Consider the following 6,387-nt stretch of genomic DNA (forward strand, 5'->3'; position numbering starts at 1 on the left):
CGGTTGACAAAATCCCAACACTGGGTTGCAATCATAAATTACATGATGACATACAAACACAAAGCAGACCATGTTTTCAATATTAAACAATGTGGGATTGGCCTGTATCAGTCTTGTGTTTTACAACCAATTACATCAGTTGTCACAAACAACTACATGTACTGAATGTCTCATCTACTCACACGTTAGGTGACCAGTTTTCCTGTACATCATAATACATAATTTAAAAAAGCTCTGCAGCTCTGCATATACAGTGCCTTGCGAAAGTATTCGGCCCCCTTGAACCTTTCAACATTTCGCGACATTTCAGGCTTCAAACATAAAGATATAAAAGTTTAATTTTTTGTCAAGAATCAACAACAAGTGGGACACAATCGTGAAGTGGAACGAAATCTATTGGATAATTTAAACTTTTTTAACAAATAAAAAACTGAAAAGTGGGGCGTGCAATATTATTCGGCCCCCTTGCGCTAATACTTTGTAGCGCCACCTATTGCTGCAATTACAGCTGCAAGTCGCTTGGGGTATGTCTATTAGTTTTGCACATCGAGAGACTGGAATTCTTGCCCATTCTTCCTTGCAAAACAGCTCAAGCTCAGTGAGGTTGGATGGAGAGCGTTTGTGAACAGCAGTCTTCAGCTCTTTCCACAGATTCTCGATTGGATTCAGGTCTGGACTTTGACTTGGCCATTCTAACACCTGGATACGTCTATTTGTGAACCATTCCATTGTAGATTTGGCTTTATGTTTTGGATCATTGTCCTGTTGGAAGATAAATCTCCGTCCCAGTCTCAGGTCTTTTGCAGACTCCAACAGGTTTTCTTCCAGAATGGTCCTGTATTTGGCTCCATCCATCTTCCCATCAATTTTAGCCATCTTCCCTGTCCCTGCTGAAGAAAAGCAGGCCCAAACCATGATGCTGCCACCACCATGTTTGACAGTGGGGATGGTGTGTTCAGGGTGATGAGCTGCGTTGCTTTTACGCCAAACATATCGTTTTGCATTGTGGCCAAAAGGTTCGATTTTGGTTTCATCTGACCAGAGCACCTTCTTCCGCATGTTTGGTGTGTCTCCCAGGTGGCTTGTGGCAAACTTTAAACGAGACTTTTTATGGATATCTTTGAGAAATGGCTTTCTTCTTGCCACTCTTCCATAAAGGCCAGATTTGTGCAGTGCACGACTGATTGTTGTCCTATGGACAGACTCTCCCACCTCAGCTGTAGTTATCTGCAGTTCATCCAGAGTGATCATGGGCCTCTTGGCTGCATCTCTGATCAGTCTTCTCCTTGTTTGAGATGGAAGTTTGGAGGGACGGCCGGGTCGTGGTAGATTTGCAGTGGTCTGATACTCCTTCCATTTCAATATAATTGCTTGCACAGTGCTCCTTGAGATGTTTAAAGCTTGGGAAATATTTTTGTATCCAAATCCGGCTTTAAACTTCTCCACAACAGTATCTCGGACCTGCCTGGTGTGTTCCTTTGTCTTCATGGTTCTCTCTGCGCTTTAAACAGAACCCTGAGACTATCAAAGAGCAGGAGCATTTATACGGAGACTTGATTACACACAGGTGCATTCTATTTATCATCATCAGTCATTTAGGACAACATTGGATCATTCAAAGATCCTCACTGAACTTCTGGAGTGAGTTTGCTGCACTGAAAGTAAAGGGGCCGAATAATATTGCACGCCCCACTTTTCAGTTTTTTATTTGTTAAAAAAGTTTAAATTATCCAATAAATTTCGTTCCACTTCACGATTGTGTCCCACTTGTTGCTGATTCTTGACAAAAAATTAAAATTTTATATCTTTATGTTTGAAGCCTGAAATGTGGCGAAATGTTGAAAGGGGGCCGAATACTTTCCAAAGGCACTATATGAAGGTTATCTAACTCTAAAATTACATGCCTCACAAGTTTGCCTTGGTAATTCCTCATTAATGTGTCAAGATCTGTCACAGTTTGCTTCCTTGTTTTAATGTCATAGTTTCGGTTCACGTGTCTGTGTGCTCGCCCCTCCCCTCCTGTGCTCACAATCTATGTAATTGTCGTCACCTGCCTCTCATTACCTGTCATGTATTTAAGTCCTGTCTGCGTGTCACTCCCTGTCGGATTGTTCTCGTCTCATGTCTTCTTGTTTCTAGTCTCCAGTCTGTTCTGTTCTAGGTTTTCTGTTCAGTTATTCACGTCCCTAGTCGAACATCTATAGTTGGTCTTTTGAGTTTGTTCAATAAACCCTGGTCCAAGCTGCATTCGGTTGCCCAGCTCCATTCACTTGACATAATGAAGCCAAGCAAACATTCCAGACAGCTGACGGAAGCAAACAACAGTCGAGAGCAAAGTCCTTGTTGAAATGAGGAAATTGGACTGGAGCTGCTGTAAAGTGACAGGGATGTCCAAACTACGGCCCATGGGCCGCGATTGGTCAATTTTTAATTGGCTCGCAAGAAATTTTATAGAATAGAATATGGTTCGCACTTCAATGCTTGCCTGAGTGTATTTAGTGTGTACTTTTTCATTTTAACACCAGAGAGAGCTACCGCTCTATTACGTACTACTGTTGATCAAGGCAGTTGCTCCACCAAAAAAGGACAAAAGTAGACAAAGAAGAAATGTACCCCAAGATATGAAACATGGCAGAACCAAAGAAGCGAAAGTTAGAAAGTGAGCATCACTGCTCCCAATGAGTGCAATGCCGCTCTCAATTTAGCTGAGTAAAAGATATATTCGACAGTACTCATGTGTTACTAACCATTTATGTGCAGGTATACATGCGACAAATATCATTAATGCACATCAACTCTGTCACGAGCACGTTTTTGTCCATCACTTGCATTTTTCTTGCTAACGCACCGCACAGTGCACACACTGCACACACTGCACATGCACTTATGATCTCATCTAATGCAGATTTGCTCATTGGTCAAGTGACATTTGTCTGGATTTTTGGCACAAGTGCCATCAGATATTCACCGCAGCTAGATGGGCTGATTTACATATCCAGCGCGGCTGATACGCACGAGAATAATTTACTAAACTTATACACACTATATTAAGTCTAGTTTAGTCTGTTGTTGATAACCATTTCAAACGAATGTTAATAGGTGTGATGCTAGGCCTAAAGACTTAAATAGCAAGCTTAAATTTACCTGTCCCTTTTCCCCTTTTGTTTTTTCTCTGTATTGTAAATCTTATATCTAAGAAGAAATTTGAGGATGCTGTTCTGAGAATGAGCTGCCAAAGCTTTTTATAAATAAATCAATAAAAATCTATTTATGGAAAGCTGTGATGAATGCAGTGTTGAATTTAATTATATTCAACAATCTGACATTTTTCTCAAATCAATTTTATTTTTAAAAATTTTACAATTATTTTCCATTTCCAATTGTAATGCCGCAACAGATCACTAGAGGGCCGCGGACCACAGGTTGACAATCCCGAGACTCTCAGGTTTCTCATTTTGGTTGCTCACTTACCATCCTTCAGTGAGCAAACTATTTACTGTGCTGTGAATGATTTATGCAAACAAACAGATGATCTCAAGGCAATCTGTTAAGGAAACAGGTACACAGTCATTGCTGAATTATGGGAAAACTCGATAACAGAGAGGAGGAAGTCTTTCCAAAGCATATTTTAAGATTATCTAAAAATAATCAACATAATAAATTGTTTTACTTCAACTACATGTGTATGAACGGAAATTGGACCCACCTAACTCACTTCAACCAGAGTTGTCCTGAAAAATATCCCTTGCCCAGAAACATAAATCAAATGAACATAAGGCTGTCCCATTAGGCCAGACTTGGACAAAGTGCGGCCACGGGGGACACATACGCCATGTCCACCAGCCACAGTGAAAGAAAAGTGCAAATTGTGCTGTGATTGTATTTTAAAAGTTGCACTTTTATTTTAAGTTCACGCATGTGAACAGAAGTACAAGCAAGGTCGTGAGCAAGGCTACAAATTGTGTCTGCAATACAATCTAATGACGTTTTGGCTGGATTTTGCGATTTGTTTTCGACAGCTCAAGCAACAATTTCCCCCCTCAAATATGACAAACACAAATGTGTCCAAAATGTGAGCAACATTCTTATTTCCTGCATGTTGGAGGGAAAAGAAGGCCAACATAATTTGGACTACTAAATCAATATATCAAAATTTTCCACTTATTATGTTTGGGATTCCTGATTAAGAACAGCTAATATGACTTGGCGTTTAGGACACAAAATTAACATTATAATTTTTTAAAGTGTACAGCTGTTTTTAAACGCCTGCTTATATATATTTTTAATTTACTAATTGTAACAATAGATATCAAATCTACGCATAGTAATTTATTGAAACACAACATCCATCCATTTTCTGAATTGTTCATCCTCACTCGGGTCTCGGGACATTGCAACATGCTTTTTCTCACTTGACTTTCTCATGTGGCCTTTTGCAAAATTAATCGGCCACCCCTGCGTTAGATACTAAACAAATAACCCTAACCCTTGCGAGAAAAAAAAAAAAAGAGATGCTAGTCTGCTTTCTGACTACTGTTGAGGTACCCTTGAGCAAGCCATTGATCTCCCAATCTAAGTTTGAGGGGAGCATTATATATAAAAGAAATACAAAAGAACAATTCTCCTGTGAAGAGACTCACCTCACAGGCATGGAAATAGGGTCCGAAAGTCAACAGGTGAAATGTCACAATTTGTATACATAATGAGGTCAAAAATGTGACCTTGACTTTTTGTCTGACTTTTTACATGTTGTGAGATACCAAAAAATAGTATGGAGTGCTTTGGTATTTTTAGACAAATTAAAGGGGTTCCAATTAAGGTTTTATGCTGCCAATACCGATTATCCATGCATGAGATTAGCCACTCACATGAATTTGCTTATGCTGAGCATTTTCCCCCTGGAAAAAAAAAACTCAGAAGTGATTTAATGGTATTTTGGAACAGAGTGGCAGTGGACTTATTGATTAGGAGCACCGGACTTCCAGCAAGAAGGTCGACCCTTCAGCTGAGTGTGGCCGTTTGAAGCGCATACTTTTCGGATTGGCGGCGGAGGTGGTACCCTATACGTGGACTTCTGGGAAAATGTACGTAAGTCAAATGAACCCTTCCCAATTTCAATTGAATATACTATAACGACGTATGAGCAATTCAGCTTATATAAAGCCTCTTGGAATGCGTCGTGTTTGTGTATGTTGGTGACTGGTGAAAGGAAACAGACAGACGTGACAGAGCACTTCAGCTGCAGAGAGGCTGCTCATATCTCTTAAATCAGCCACAGAGAGATTAATCCTTGTGATTTGTTGAAGTAGTCATAAGTAGTCCATGTTCATGTAACCTTTGGTGCCAATTGATAGCTGTTTTTGCACATTTTAAACGATAGTCTGTACAATAATTTCCAATGGGGCAATTGTGATCGCTTCCTTGTGTTGCCCAATTCCTCATTAAAAGTGGACGTTTCAAAAGGCATTTGTTATTTCATTGTTTCTCCAAAATGAATGGGGGAAATAGAAACTGCTAACTTTTTTTATTTTCCTAGCAAAAAAAAAAACATAAACTGGGCAAATTTGTGAAAAATGAACCATCTTGGCTTTTGTGTCTCTTTAATTGTCTGCCATATATTTCACATTACTCTAATTGATAAGTGTAATTTGGCGGCTTTGTGCTACCCCCATGAGTGAAAATTCACTGGGACTAGAATATGGTTAAATTATGTAGTGGTGGCTTTGTGCAAGTGCAATTCATTTGTTGAAAGGACAGTGGAAGGACACATCTGGTCTGGAGCTAGTCTCAGAGTCTCCAATGGTCCATATTCAGTTGCAGATCCATGGTGACCACTCTCTGGCCATCTTCTGATGAAGAATGTCAGAGAAATATTTATTTCTGTTTGTCATTTACAATATGCAGTGTAAACATGTACCCATTTTTATCAAATGTATCAAGATGTCCAACAAATACTGAGTATTTGAAACTGCATTTAGATTGGTTGCTATTGACCCTAAGGAAAAAAGCATTTTCCGCACTATTAGGCGCACTTAAAAACTTAAAATTTACTCGAAAAACCACAGTGCAGGGGGCTGCCACGACACTTGGTTGAGGCTCATGGAGTCTGCGAGCTGAGGCTCATGGGAGTTTGCGGGTGGCTAATGCTATAATGATAGCTGCTATACGCACGAGGCTATTTCATTTCAAAATAGGCTCCTCTGTTAATGTTTTGAGTAAATTTACGAATGATATGGAAGGGAAACAATGTGTTAGATCGAACTTTAGTCAGTTCCGATCATTTTATAGGAGATAGTTTGAGAAACGCGATTGTTTACAGAGGGCTCATTGGTTATTGGCTAGTGGATGCATACCGCAACCCTAGTCAACCTCAGTTTATTGCAGTAT

The sequence above is a fragment of the Syngnathus acus genome, chromosome 1, assembly GCF_901709675.1.
Source record: "Syngnathus acus chromosome 1, fSynAcu1.2, whole genome shotgun sequence".
Taxonomy (NCBI): Eukaryota; Metazoa; Chordata; class Actinopteri; order Syngnathiformes; family Syngnathidae; genus Syngnathus; species Syngnathus acus.